Raw genomic sequence first — 15,356 nt, 5'->3', positions numbered from 1 at the left:
GCTTTCCCCCATTGCATGCTGGGAATTGAATTTCTGGGAGTGGGATAGGACTCCCATTTTCTGTCACGTGAGGCGCGCTTTTCCCCGTTGCATGCTGGGAATTGAATTCTGGGAGTGGGAAAGGACTCCCAATTTCTGTCACGTGAGGATCGCTTTTCCCACATTGCATGCTGGGAATTGAAGTTCTGGGAGTGGGAAAGGACTCCCATTTCTGTCACGTGAGGATCGCTTTTCCCACATTGCATGCTGGGAATGAATTTCGTGAGTGGGAAGACTCCCAATTTCTGTCACGTGAGGATCGCTTTTCCACATTGCATGCTGGGAATGAAGTTCTGGAGTGGAAAGGACTCCCAATTCTGTCATGTGAGGCTCGCTTTTCCCCGCATTGCATGCTGGGAATTGAAGTCTGGGAGTGGAAGGACTCCCAATTTCTGTCACGTGAGGCACGCTTTTCCCACCATTGCATGCTGGGAATTGAAGTTCTGGAGTGGGAAAGGACTCCCATTTTCTGTCACGTGAGGCTCGTTTTTCCCGCATTGCATGCTGGGAATTGAATTTCTCTGGAGTGGATACACTCCCATTTCTGTCACGTGAAGCCTCGCTTTCTCGCATTGCATGCTGGGAGTTGAAGTTCTGGGAGTGGGAAGGACTCCCAATTTCTGTCACGTGAGGCTCGCTTTTCCCCATTGCATGCTGGGAATTGATTTCTGGGAATGGGATAGGACTCCCATTTTCTGTCACGGGAAGCTGCTTTCTCTCGCATGCATGCTGGGAATGAGTTCTGGGAGTGGATAGGACTCCCATTTCTGTCACGTGAGACTCGCTTTTCCCCGCATTGCATGCTGGGAATTGAAGTTCTGGGAGTGGATAGGACTCCATTTTCTGTCACGTGAGGCTCGCTTCTGCATTGCATGCTGGGAGTTGAAGTTCTGGGAGTGGGAAAGGACTCCCTTTCTGTCACGTGAGGCTGGCTTTTTCCCGCATTCATGCTGGGAGTTTAAGTCTGGGAGTGGGAAAGGACTCCCAATTCTGTCACGTGAGGCTCGCTTTTCCCGCATTGCATGCTGGGAGTTGAAGTTCTGGGAGTGGGAAAGGACTCCCATTTTCTGTCACGTGGAGCCCGCTTTTCCCGCATGCATGCTGGGAATTGAATTCTGTGGAGTGGGAAAGGACTCCCAATTCTGTCACGTGAGATCGCTTTTCCCACATTGCATGCTGGGAGTTGAAGTTCTGGGAGTGGGAAGGACTCCCAATTTCTGTCACGTGAGGATCGCTTTTCCCACATTGCATGCTGGGAATTGAAGTTCTGGGAGTGGAAAGGACTCCCAATTTCTGTCACGTGAGGCTCGCTTTTCCCGCGTTGCATGCTGGGAATTGAAGTTCTGGGAGTGGGAAGGACTCCCATTTCGTCACGTGAGGATCGCTTTCCCACATTGCATGCTGGAATTGAAGTTCTGGGAGTGGGAAAGGACTCCCATTTCTGCACGTGAGGATCGCTTTTCCCACATTGCATGCTGGGAATTGATGTTCTGGAGTGGGAAAGGACTCCCATTCTGTCACGTGAGGATCGCTTTTCCCACTGCATGCTGGGATGAAGTTCTGGGAGTGGGAAAGGACTCCAATTTCTGTCATGTGAGGCTCGCTTTTCCGCATTGCATGCTGGGAATTGAAGTTCTGGGAGTGGGATAGGACTCCCATTTTCTGTCACGTGAGGCTCGCTTTTCTCCGCATTGCATGCTGGGAGTTGAAGTTCTGGGAGTGGGAAGGACTCCCATTTTCGTCACGTGAGGCTGGCTTTTCCGCATTGCATGCTGGGAGTTGAAGTTCTGGGAGTGGGAAAGGACTCCCAATTCTGTCACGTGAGGCTCGCTTTTCCCGCATTGCATGCTGGGAGTGAAGTTCCTGGGAGTGGAAAGGACTCCCATTTCTGTCACGTGGGAGCTCTGTTTCCGCATTGCATGCTGGGAATTGAAATTCTGGGCGTGGGAAAGGACTCCCAATTTCTGTCACGTGAGGCTCGCTTTTCCCACATTGCATGCTGGGAATTGAATTGTTCTGGGAGTGGGAAAGACTCCCATATTCTGTCACGTGGAGATCGCTTTTCCCACATTGCATGCTGGGAATTGAAGTTCTGGGAGTGGGAAGGCTCCCAATTTCTGTCACGTGAGGCTCGCTTTCCTCCCGCGTTGCATGCTGGGAATTGAAGTTCTGGAGTGGGAAAGGACTCCCAATTTTCTGTCACGTGAGGATCGCTTTTTCCCACATTGCATGCTGGGAAGTGAAGTTCTGGGAGTGGAAAGGACTCCCAATTTCTGTCACGTTGAGGATCGCTTTTCCCACATTGCATGCGGGATTGAAGTTCTGGAGTGGGAAGGACTCCCATTTCTGTCACGTGAGGATCGCTTTTCCCACATTGCATGCTGGGAATTGAAGTTCTGGGAGTGGGAAGGACTCCCATTTCTGTCATGGAGGCTCGCTTTTTCCGCATTGCATGCTGGGGATTGAAGTTCTGGGAGTGGGAAAGGGCTCCCATTTTCTGTCACGTGAGGATCGCTTTTCCCCATTGCATGCTGGGAGATGAATTTCTGGGAGGGGATAGGATCCATTTCTGTCACGTGAGCTCGCTTTTCTCGCATTGCATGCTGGGAATGAAGTTCTGGGAGTGGGAAGGACTCCCATTTCTGTACGTGAGACTCGCTTTTCCCGCATTGCATGCTGGGATTGAAGTTCTGGGAGTGGGATAGGACTCCCATTTCTGTCACGTGGAGCTCGCTTTTCTCGCATTGCATGCTGGGAGTTGAAGTTCTGGGAGTGGGAAAGGACTCCCCATTTCGTCACGTGAGGCTCGTTTTTCCCGCATTGCATGCTGGAGTTGAATTTCTGGGAGGGGAAAGGACTCCCAATTCTGTCATGTGAGGCTTGCTTTTCCCGCATTGCATGCTGGGAATTGAAGTTCTGGGTGGGAAGGACTCCCATTTCTGTCACGTGAGGCTCGCTTTTCCCGCATTGCATGCTGGGAATGAAGTTCTGGGAGTGGGAAAGGACTCCCATTTTCTGTCACGTGAGTATGCTTTTCTCGCATTGCATGCTGGGAGTTGAATTCTGGGAGTGGGAAAGGACTCCATTTTCTGTCACGTGAGGTCGCTTTTCTCGCATTGCATGCTGGGAGCTGAATTCTGGGAGTGGGAAGGACTCCCAATTTCTGTCATGTGAGGCTCGCTTTTCCCGCATTGCATGCTGGGATTGAATTCTGGGAGTGGGAAGGACTCCCATTTTCTGTCACGTGAGGCTCGCTTTTCCCGCATTGCATGCTGGGAATTAATTCTGGGAGTGGGAAAGGACTCCCAATTTCTGTCACGTGAGGCTCGCTTTTCCCGCATGCATGCTGGGAATTGAAGTTCTGGGAGTGGGAAAGGACTCCCAATTTCTGTCACGTGAGGCTCGCTTTTCCCGCATGCATGCTGGGAATTATTCTGGGAGTGGGAAAGGACTCCCAATTTCTGTCACGTGAGGCTCGCTTTTCCCGCATAGCATGCTGGAATTGAAGTTCTGGGAGTGGGAAGGACTCCCATTTCTGTCACGTGAGGCTCGCTTTTCCCGCATTGCATGCTGGGGAATTGAAGTTTCTGGGAGTGGGAAGGACTCCCAATTCTGTCACGTGAGGCTCGCTTTTCCCCATTGCATGCTGGGATTGAATTCTCGGGAGTGGATGGACTCCCATTTTCTGTCACGTGAGCTCGCTTTTCTTGCATGCAGCTGGGAGTTGAAGTTCTGGGAGTGGGAAAGACTCCCAATTTCTGTCACTGAGGCTCGCTTTTCCCCATTGCATGCTGGGAATAGTTCTGGGAGTGGGAAAGGACTCCCATTTTCTGTCACGTGAGGCTCGCTTTTCCCGCATTGCATGCTGGGATGAAGTTCTGGGAGTGGGAAAGGACTCCCAATTTTCTGTCAGTGAGGCTCGCTTTTCCCAGCATTGCATGCTGGGAGTTGAAGTTCTGGGAGTGGGAAAGGACTCCCATTTTCTGTCACTGAGGCTCGCTTTTCCCGCATTGCATGCTGGGGATTGAAGTTCTGGGAGTGGGAAAGGACTCCCATTTCTGTCACTGAGGTCGCTTTTCCCCATTGCATGCTGGGATTGAAGTTCTGGGAGTGGAAAGGACTCCCAATTTCTGTCACGTGAGGATGCTTTTCCCACATGTGCATGCTGGGAATTGAAGTTCTGGGAGTGGGGAAAGGACTCCCATTTCTGTCACGTGAGCTCGCTTTTCCCGCTTGCATTGCATGCTGGAGTTGAAGTTCTGGAGTGGGAAAGGACTCCCATTCTGTCACGTGAGGCTCGCTTTTCCCGATTGCATGCTGGGAATTGAAGTTCTGGGGAGTGGGAAAGGACTCCCAATTTCTGTCACGTGAGGATCGCTTTTCCCCCATTATGCATGCTGGGAATTGAAGTTCTGGGAGTGGGAAAAGACTCCCATTTTCTGTCACGTGAGGCTCGTTTTTCCCGCATTGCATGCTGGGAATTGAATTTCTGGGAGTGGGATAGGACTCCCATTTCTGTCACGTGAAGCTCGCTTTTCTCGCATTGCATGCTGGGAGTTGAAGTTCTGGGAGTGGGAAAGGACTCCCAATTTCTGTCACGTGAGGCTCGCTTTTCCCCCATTGCATGCTGGGAATTGAATTTCTGGGAATGGGATAGGACTCCCATTTTCTGTCACGTGGAGCTCGCTTTTCTCGCATTGCATGCTGGGAATTGAAGTTCTGGGAGTGGGATAGGACTCCCATTTTCTGTCACGTGAGAGACTCGCTTTTCCCGCATTGCATGCTGGGAATTGAAGTTCTGGGAGTGGGATAGGACTCCCATTTTCTGTCACTGAGGCTCGCTTTTCTTGCATTGCATGCTGGGAGTTGAAGTTCTGGGTGGGAAAGGACTCCCATTTCTGTCACGTGAGGCTGCGTTTTCCCGCATTGCATGCTGGGAGTTGAAGTTCTGGGAGTGGGAAAGGACTCCCAATTTCTGTCATGTGAGGCTGTGCTTTCCCGCATTGCATGCTGGGAATTGAAGTTCTGGGAGTGGGAAAGGACTCCCATTCTGTCACGTGAGGCTCGCTTTTCCCGCATTGCAGCTGGGAGATTGAAGTTCTGGGAGTGGGAAAGACTCCCATTTTCTGTCACTGAGGTTCTTTTCCCGCATTGCATGCTGGGAGTTGAATTCTGGGAGTGGGAAAGGACTCATTTTCTGTCACGTGAGGTGCTTTTCCCGCATTGCATGCGGGAGTAAATTGGGAGTGGGAAAGGACTCCCAATTTCTGTCATGAGGCTCGCTTTTCCCGCATTGCATGCTGGGAGTGAAGTTCTGGGAGTGGGAAAGGACTCCCATTTCTGTCACGTGAGGCTCGCTTTTCCCGCATTGCATGCTGGGAATTTAAAGTTCTGGGAGTGGGAAAGGACTCCCAATTTCTGTCACGTGAGGATCGCTTTTCCCGCATAGCAGCTGGGAATTGAATTCTGGGAGTGGGTAAGGACTCCCATTTCTGTCACGTGAGGCTCGTTTTCCCGCATTGCATGCTGGAGATTGAAGTTCTGGGAGTGGGAAGGACTCCCAATTTCTGTCACGTGAGGCTCGCTTTCCCCCATTGCATGCTGGAATTGAATTTCTGGGAGTGGGATGGACTCTTCCTTCTGTCACGTGAAGCTCGATTTTCTCGCATTGCATGCTGGGAGTTGAAGTTCTGGGAGTGGGAAAGGACTCCCTTTTCTGTCACGTGGAGCTCGCTTTCCCCCTTGCATGCTGGGAATTGAATTTCTGGGAGTGGGATGGACTCCCATTTTCTGTCACGTGAAGCTCGCTTTTCTCGCATTGCCTGCTGGGATGAAGTTCTGGGAGTGGGAAGGACTCCCATTTTCTGTCACGTGAGACTGGCTTTTCCCGCATTGCAGCTGGGAATTAAGTTCTGGAGTGGGATAGGACTCCATTTTCTGTCACGTGAGGCTCGCTTTTCTCGCATTGCATGCTGGGAGTTGAAGTTCTGGGAGTGGGAAAGGACTCCCATTTTCTGTCCGTGGAGGCTGGCTTTTCCCGCATTGCATTGCTGGGAGTTGAAGTTTTGGGAGTGGGAAAGGACTCCCATTTCTGTCACGTGAGGTATGCTTTTCTCGCATTGCATGCTGGGAGTTGAAGTTCTGGGAGTGGGAAAGGACTCCCATTTTCTCTCACGTGTAGGCTTGCCATTTCACGCTGGTGGGGCGGGACTTTCCCGCCCCCTGGGGGGCGTGCCCGTCCCTCCCGCCCTCGCCCCCCCCCTGGTGGCTGCCAACTCTGAGCTCCCAGGGCTGCTGCCTGCCTCTATAGAGTGCTGTGCAGTGCAGTATGTTTGGAGCAAGCAGCAGGACGACTGAAACCAGCAGGGGCGGGGTCTGCTGCACTGCCCTGCCTCTATTGGCCAGCCCTCCTGCTTCCTTATTTGGGCACACACCATGCAGGGAGGAATTTACATTCAGGCGAGCTGCTTCCCCCTTTCTCTTTCCCTCCTTCTCTTCTTATTATTGTTATTTTTTTCCTCCTCCTCTTCCCCTCCTCTTCCTCCTCTCCTTTTCCTTCCTTTCTTCCCCCCCTCATCTTCTTTTTCTTCCTCTCTCTAAGCCCCCCTCCTTATTCTCGGGGTCCAGGGCTTCTCAAGGCTTTGCCCCCATTAGAATAGAAAAAAGCTTTGGATCTGTCCCATAATCCCTCCTAAGTTGGAGACATACCTGGGAAAAAAGGGGTGGGAGGGGGTTGGAGGGGGCAAGGAAAGGAGGAAGGGGGGAATTGCTAAGAAGGCTTGGGTGTGGGAAATGTATTTCAATGGCACAAGGGTCTGCCTGTGATCTTGCAAATGCTATGCCTGCTTGGGAGTGGGAAATGTGAGTTTGCAATGGCACAAGGGTCTGCCTGTGATCTTGCAAATGCTATGCCTGCTGGAAGTGGGAAATGTAGTTTGCAATGGCATAAGTCTGCCTGTGATCTTCAAATGCTATGCCTGCTTGGGAGTGGGAAATGTACTTGTAGAATTGGGGGGGGGGGTGTTTTGCCAGAAAGAGAGTACATTTCAGCCTTCTGTCTAGAATAATGCCAAAATGTCCCCATTTTGAGCATGCCTAAAAACATGCATTTATATTAACATTTTTTAAAAATTATCAATTTTTTCATGTGTCCTCTATTTTAAAACGGGTCGCTAACATTTGAAAATGTGGCCCTACATTTGTCCTACATTTGTCCCAGTTTGGAGGTCCTGCCTTATGGCAACCCTAATCATGGTGACCAGATGTCATAACCTCAAAGGAGGATAAGGCTCTGTAAAACTTAGGACATGCAAAGGAAGATGTAGAACACTCCACTCCAAATGCTAGAAACACTAATATAAACATAAATGCATCCTTCTTAGTAAAGCTCAAAATGGACGGCATTTTGGAGTTCCTCCTGGTCCTGGATGGAAGGCAGAACACGTAGGACATGTCCTGGAGAAGGTGGATGTTTCTGGTCATCCTGGGCCAGGTACATGTCTCTGCCAGGCTATACTAATTGTGTGAGAGAAGAGTGAACACAAAACCTGGCAAATGTTGAGGAAATGGGGTTAGTACTGTCAAGTGCAGCCGCAGCTCTCCTTACCTGAAATCTACTGTAGCTATATTTCCTCCCCATGAGAGGTCAATGCACAAGAAATAATGCAGCAAAATTGGTCCCAGCCTGCAGGGAAGGGATGGAAGTTGGCCTAGTTTATACAGTGACCTTTCAATTACCAAGGCAACAGGAGACCTATATTCCGGAACCTTCCATTGTGGAATATATTCACAGGTAAAGGTGTGTTTTACATTTGGAAACACAGCCTGGAATATATATTGCAAAGGGTTCTTGCAGCACCTTTGAGAGTAACTGCGTGAAAGAAGTCGTAGCATGAGCTTTCGTAGGCTGCATTCACACTGCAGAAATAATCCTTTTTGGCAGCACGTGACTTGCCATGGCTCCTTGCTATGGAATTCTGAGAATGGTAGTTTGGTGGGGCCAAACTACCATTCCCAGAATTCCATAGCATGGAGCTATGGCAGGTCAAGTGCTGCCAAAATGGATTATTTCTGCAGTGCGGATGCAGCCCAAGTCTACTTCCTCAGATGCATCCTTATGTACTATCTAATGGGAACAGTTAAAATAGATCCTAAAATCCTCTCAAGACAGTTAACTATGCCATTGTGTATGCCTTCTCAAGACGCTTGTTGACTTATGTGAACCCATTAATTTAATGGCGTTTTACACCTCGATTTCCTCCGGTTTCTAAGGTTATGAGGACATCTAGTGCTCACCCCTTTTAGCACAATGATTATTAAAAAATCTGTATGAGTAATGTCAACACTTTCAGAGAGAGTAGATTAGAAATTCTCCAGTTAATGAATGCATGAGGAGAGCCAGCATGGTATTGGTCCAAAACGCTCTGCAGAAATAATCCGTTTTGGGATCGCTTTAACCTACCTGGCTCAGTACTAGGGGATTCTGGAAATTGTAGTATATTGTGGCACCACAGCTCTCTGACAGAGAAGACTAAATCATAGAATCATAGAGTTGGAAGAGACCACAAGGGCCATCCAGTCCAACCCACTGCCATGAAGGAAATCTCAATCAAAGCACATCCGACAGATGGCCATCTAGCCTCTGCTTAAAGACCTCCAAGGAAGGAGACTCCACTACACTCCGAGGAAGGAGTGTGTTCCACTGTCAAACAGCCCTTACTGTCCCTTAGTTCCTCCTAATGTTGAGGTGGAATCTCTTTTCTTGGTACTTGCATCCATTGTTCTGGGTCCTGTTCTCTGGAGCAGCGGAAAACAAGCTTGCTCCCTCCTCAATATGACATCCCTTCAAATATTTAAACAGGGCTATCATATCACCACTTAACCTTCTCTTCTCCAGGCTTAACATCCCCAGCTCCCTGAGTCATTCCTCATAGGGCAAGGTTTCCAGACCCTTCACCATTTTAGTCGCCCTGTTTTGGGCACGCTCCAGTTTCTCAATGTCCTTTTTGAATTGTGGTGCCCAGAACTGGACACATCATTCCAGGTGGGGCCTGACAAAAGCAGAATAGAGTGGCACTATTACTTCCCTTGATCTCTAGACACTATACTTTTATTGATGCAGCCTAAAATCGCATTGGCCTTTTTAGCTGTTGCATCACACTGTTCACTCATGTTCAACTTGTGGTCTACTTGGACTTCTAGATCCCTTTCACATGTAGTTTCATTCAGCCAGGTGTCCCCCATCCTCTATCTGTGCATTTCATTTTTCCGCCCTAAGTGCAGTACCTTACATTTCTCCCTGTTGAAGTTCATTTTGTTAGCTTTGGCCCAGCTTTCTAGTCTATTCAGGTCATCTTGAATTTTGATCCTGTCCTCAGGGGTATTAGCTACTCCTCCTAGTTTGGTGTCATCTGCAAATTTGATAAGTATGCCCCCCAATTCTGTCCTCTAAGTCATTGATAAAGATGTTAGATAGCACTGGGCCCAGGACAGAGCCCTGTGGGACCCCACTGGTCACTTCTCTCCAGGATGAAAAGGAGCCATTGTTGAACACCCATTGCGTTCGGCCAGTCAACCAATTTCAAATCCATGTAACAGTTACTTTGTCTAGCCCACATTTCACTAGCTTGTTTGCAAGAATGTCATGGGGAACCCTGTCAAAAGCCTTACTGAAATCAAGATACAGTTCCCAGAATTCCCTAGCATTGAGTCAGAGCAGTTAAAGCCATCTCAAACTGGATTATGTCTGTGGTGTGTTTTGGAATATAGTGGTTTTAGTATTGCAAGGATCTGATCCTTCTTGGCCACGAAAACCCATGGGTGACCTTGGACAAGTCACACTCTCTCAGCCTCAGAGGATGGCAATGGCACCCTCCCACCTTCTGAAGAAAGTTGCCAAGAAAACCCTGTAATAGCGTCACTTTAGGGTTGCCATAAGTCGTCAAGGACATGAAGGCAAAACAACGTGCACACATACCCAGAATATATGTGCACTGCATATTTATAGCCACTTGATGCCACCTTAAGTGACATGACTGTATGGAATCCTGGGGACTGTAGTTTGATGAGGTACTTAGAATTGCCCACTATAAAGCTCTAGTATACTCTTTTGAACCATGCTGCTAGAGCTTTCTAGTAGACATTGTGGTCATGGTTGTGTGCCTTCAAGTACCTTATATACTCTACTACAAGTCGACCTCATGTATAAGTTGAGGGCATGTTTTGGGGCCAAAATTATGTATTTTAATATGATCCATGGATAAGTCGAGGGCAAAACTTGGGGACATGTATCAAAGGATGTAAAAGATGAAGCAAAGGAAAACAATGCTACAAAATTCCCACAGGCATAACTGTTCATACTAAAGGCTAGATGGATGAGAGAACAGAGAGGATTGGTGCTTCCATGACAGATCGCACGCTTGCCTTTCACCGGGGATGGTTCCTTTTTTAAAAAACATAAGAGTTAGAGTACAGTACTTACACGGACCTGTGGATAAGTTGGCTCAGATTTTTAGGGTCAGTTTTTTGACTAAAATGTCTAGACTTATACATGGTAGTTTCTGCCTTATGGCAATATACAACAGTATATGGAAGACTGTGGCAAGAAAATACTCTCACAGGATACTTGAAGTCTGTGTGGTCTCTTTATTTCCCCTCACAAGTTAAAGAAACAAAGTAAGCATACTCAGTCCTCCTTGGACTAGGTTTGGGTGTTTAGTTCCCTCTCCATGTTAAGACTGTTGTTTTTCCTGTAGAAATTTTTATGGTTCTGCAAACTACTCCAAGGTTCCTGATGCTCCCTTTCTTGTTTTTCAATGGTGCTCTTTGGCTACATAAGTAATGGCACTCACCTCCAAACTTCAGAAATAGAAATGATGATGATGATTGATTGACTGACTGACTGATTTTATTTAGCTTTTATATCACCTAGTGTAGTAAAATCTCCACACCATTCACACTGAACTAAACATACAAGAAAGAATAAAAACAATTCAATTCAGATACATAAAAGATTAAATAATGTTATATGTTAAATCCTTCAAACAAACAACCAAGAAACAAGTCTGCTTGTGGAGAAAGAACCTGCAGTGGATTTCTATACGGTCCCAAAAAACTTTTATGTGTGCTAAAATAAATAATTCTTCAAACTATTAATTTGTGGACAACCCCCAGAATTTGCAAGTTGTGGAAGCTGTTGTCCAAAAGAATATGTTCCCAAGCTCTGAATATAAATCGTAATGAATTGGTCACAGCCAGCCTGCAGTGAAATAGAATTGGAGTATTATATCAGAATGATGATGAACTCAAAGCTTTGTGTGGATTTGTCTGCATTTACATGACAATAGCAGGATTGACTTGAAGAAGGGTGCTGTGCATTTCCATCTTTTTCATCCGTGGGTCTTCCAGCCGCCTCCAAAGGTGGAGAAACCTCATTATCTCTCTAGTGGGAAATGACAATCTTAACAAGCTGAATTAGGGGAGGAGGTGATGTCCTGGACTCTTGAAAAACCAGGCTGCAAATTGTGTGCAGAGTCACACGAAAGACTCACAGTGTTGCAAAATGAAAATAACTGTCTGCATGGCTAGCAGGGCCAATCCTTCCGTTAGGCACAGTGCAAAGGCCTCCCCAGGTAGCATTTTTGTTTGTTTGTTTGCTAAAGGTATGCCCTGTAATTATTTCTGCACCTTATTACTATGCTTACTGCTGGGGCGGCGAGTAACATTTGTAGAGTTTTCTGTTTTATATGCCAAAATTACTTGGCGGGCTTTAAGTCTTATGCGCTTTGACTCGGAGAGTGGGAGAGTTGCTGTTGTGTGCTTTCTAGTAATTTTTGACTTTGGGCGACCCTATCATGTTTTTTGTTTTTTGTCAAAATTTGTCCAGAAGAGGCTTGCCATTGCCTTCCCTGAGGCTGAGAGCATGTAACTTGCCCAAGGTCACCCAGTGGGTTTCGTGGCTGAGCTGGAGAGAAGCATCATTTACTCTTAAGTCTCAAGTAGAGCAATGTCTTAGGCTGGCCCAGTGGCTAGCTTCGGACGCATCTGCACTGCAGAAATAATCCAGTTTGGCACCATTTGAATGGCACTGACTCCATTCAAATGGTGCCAAACTGGATTATTTTTACTGTGCAGATGCAGCCTTTGCTTACAGCCAATACCGATTCCTGTGTGTTGAGAGCTCTCCCTTGTGCTGAATGTTGAAACTTCAAGTGGCAGCTTCTCCAATAAATATCTTCAGAATGATGGACAGACTCATGGCACTCAGGGTGCTAACTGGGATCCTCTCAGGAAGGAATGGGAAGAAGTCAGTTTTAGAAGTGTTTCTGTTACAAGAACTTGTATTTTACAAAACAAAACAAAACAAAACAAAACAAAGAAACGCATAATATGTGATCCATAAGCTTTTGATTTTCAGGCAGGAATAAAATCTAGATATAAGATAAGAATGCACAACTGCAAACAAGATAAAGTATAATCTGATGCAAAGAGGAAATGTTTCTGAATTTAAAAAAGTAATTTCAAATTTTTAAGACTGTTTTTGGTGACAGTGTAAGATCTGTTGAGCATTGCTTTGGTCTAAAATGTGGGGAAAGCCTAAAGAAAGGGCCAGATTTTATGTGGTCCAAAACACACTGCAGAAATAATACTGTTTGATGCTGCTCTAACTTTCCTGGCTCAGTGCTAGGGTATCCTGGGAATTGTAGTTTATTGTGGCCCCAGAGCTCTCTGACAGAGAAGGCTAAGTGTCTCACAAAACCACAGTTCCCAGAATTCCCTAGCATTGAGCCAAGACAGTTAAAGCTGTCTCAAACTGGATTATTTCTGCAGTATGTTTTGGACCACACATTTCTCCAATGTTGCAAACCTTAACACTGCTTTAACTGCTATGGCACCATACTATGGAATTCTGGGATTTGTAGTTTTGTCAGAGATGTCTGGTGCCACAACACACTACAAATCCCAGCATTCCATGGCATTGAACTATCCTCAATGTGACATTTGAAAGGATGTCACATTGAGGAGGGAGCAAGCTTGTTTTCTGCTGCTCCAGAGAACAGGACCCGGAACAATGGATGCAAGCTACAGGAAAAGAGATTCCACCTCAACATTAGGAAGAACTTCCTGACAGTAAGGGCTGTTCGACAGTGGAACAAACTCCCCTGGAGTGTAGTGGAGTCTCCTTCCTTGGAGGTCTTTAAGCAGAGGCTGGATGGCCATCTGTTGGGGATGCTTTGATTTGGTTTTCCTGCATGGCAGGGGGTTGGACTGGATGGTCCTTGTGGTCTCTTCCAACTCTATGATTCTATGATTCTATGTGTCAAACTGCATTAATTCTCCAGCATGGCATCAGCTGCCTGAGGGAGCATGACTGGTCACCCAGTAGTATGTAGAGAGATCTTGTAGCACCTTTGAGACTAACTGAAAGAAAGAAATTGGCAGCATGAGCTTTCGTAGACTTCAGACTACTTCCTCAGATACTGGTTGCCCAGTAGGTTAACTGGCCATTCAAAGCCGGGTCTCCAGAATCCCAGTCCAACACTCAGGACACTACACCACACTGGCTAAAGTTGGACTTTTGCCTGTGTATATCACTAGCAGGATGCTAGCCATGGTACGTTAAAGCATGTTGCACAAACTTACCTCTTTGGAGCATAGTTGGTGTTGTAGATTCCTGCACTGAGTTTGAACTAGTAGGTGGTCTTTGGGGTCTCTTCTAAGTCTTATGATTGTTGGGAATCTTTGAAGATGGTTCTAAAATCCTGTATAATTTGGAAGTGTCATTAAGTTGCTTTCAGTTGCACAATTGAGTTGCGCTTCAATTCCATATTGAAGTATCTCTGTTTAAATAAGGAGGTAAAAGCTAGGGATCACTGAGAACTGCCCTTTGTAGGATATGGGTAGGCCCAAGGGCAGCATGAGGCAATGGGTCAATTGTCAGAGGCTACACATGCACACACCTACACAAACCATGCACACATAGCCCGCTGAGCAATTGTTTGGTGGGCTTTGGGATCCTGATTGTGTTGAGGATTAGGTTGGGTGGGGATGATCTCTTCCTTGCACTATTGTGCTCCTATCAGTCTATCAAATTCTTGTATGGTGTGTGGTCATAATCCTGTTCATGAAGGGAAGTGGGCTCTTCCCCAGATTAAAGTGTAAAAGAAAACTTCACAGCCCTGTGAATTGTGTGTGAAATCTACAGAACCATTTGTGCTCCTCTTGTGCCCCCATCTTGGTAATTTCAACAGTTTCCCTGCATTGATTATTAACCAGGATGTTCTGCTACCCAATTACTTTTTGCTAACATGGGAGCTTCAAAGCGTGCAACAAGTGAGGTGCATGCGGTTGGCCAATAAAGGTTTCACTGATGGGTTTTTTGTTGTATTTGTTAAATGGTCAAAACAGTTACCCCTGAATGTTTTCTTTTGTGTAGCATAAGCCATTACAAAAAAGAAACCAATAAAACAAAAAATTACACAATAACAAAAATACTGCATTACACCACAAAGCTAAAATCATCCAAAGACATTATCTTATAGGTCAAATCAGACTAGATAAACACAAAGTTCATTCATTACAGATACTGCATTACTTCACAAAGCTAAAATCATCCAAAGGTTTTCATAGGCTCAAACTTATCCTAAAATCTAATGGTCTCTTTACAGAATTTCCTCCTTAAAATTGATGCTTCAAAGGCAAAGCAAGCTACCTTTTCCGAATGTATAATACAGTATCTCCTAATAAACCAAATATGAATCAGATCTGTTAGGTACAAGTCCTAGCTCTTTCAATAAGACACCTCTTATACCTTTAATAAACTGGGCATACATACAAGTAAATAGTGGGTTAGACTTCAACTGTATGGGATCCACATGGCAAACTCTCCTTCCCAAGCGACCTACTGATAACATCAGAGGGCTGTAAAGGAGTATCTCACTGAAAGTTAGGATATAGGAAGATTATATAAATTAGAGGAATCTAGAAGCATCGAAAGAGGAATCACATGTACTTTTTGTGAAATGAAAATAAAAGACAAATGATCTGTTACAAGTATACAAGCAATTAACCAGGATGTTCTGCTACCCATATTTTTTGCTAACATTGGTCCAAAACACACGTAGAAATAACCCAGTTTGAGACTGCTTTAAACTGCCCTGGTTCAATACTAGGGAATTCTGGGAACTGTCATTTTGTAAACATTTAGCCTTCTCTTCGGAGAGCTCTGGTGCCACAAAAACTACAATTCACAGACTCCCTAGTTTAAAGTGGTCTCAAACTGGGTTATTTCTGCAATGTGTTTTTTGGACCAGTGTTAG

General features: G+C 46.3%; 1 protein-coding gene across 1 annotated transcript in view; it reads right to left on the bottom strand.

The window, feature by feature from the left end:
• ETFBKMT (electron transfer flavoprotein subunit beta lysine methyltransferase) overlaps nt 1-7,743 on the bottom strand; it is a 30,818-nt gene extending 23,075 nt beyond the window's left edge. The window contains exon 1 of the mRNA XM_042469229.1: nt 7,646-7,743. The gene's annotated coding sequence lies outside the window, so the exon portion shown is untranslated. The remainder of the gene's footprint in view (nt 1-7,645) is intronic.
• Between the last annotated feature and the right edge of the window lie 7,613 nt (nt 7,744-15,356).

Source organism: Sceloporus undulatus, chromosome 5 (assembly GCF_019175285.1).
Source record: "Sceloporus undulatus isolate JIND9_A2432 ecotype Alabama chromosome 5, SceUnd_v1.1, whole genome shotgun sequence".
Lineage (NCBI taxonomy): Eukaryota > Metazoa > Chordata > Lepidosauria > Squamata > Phrynosomatidae > Sceloporus > Sceloporus undulatus.
This window is presented reverse-complemented; position numbering and strand designations above follow the sequence as displayed.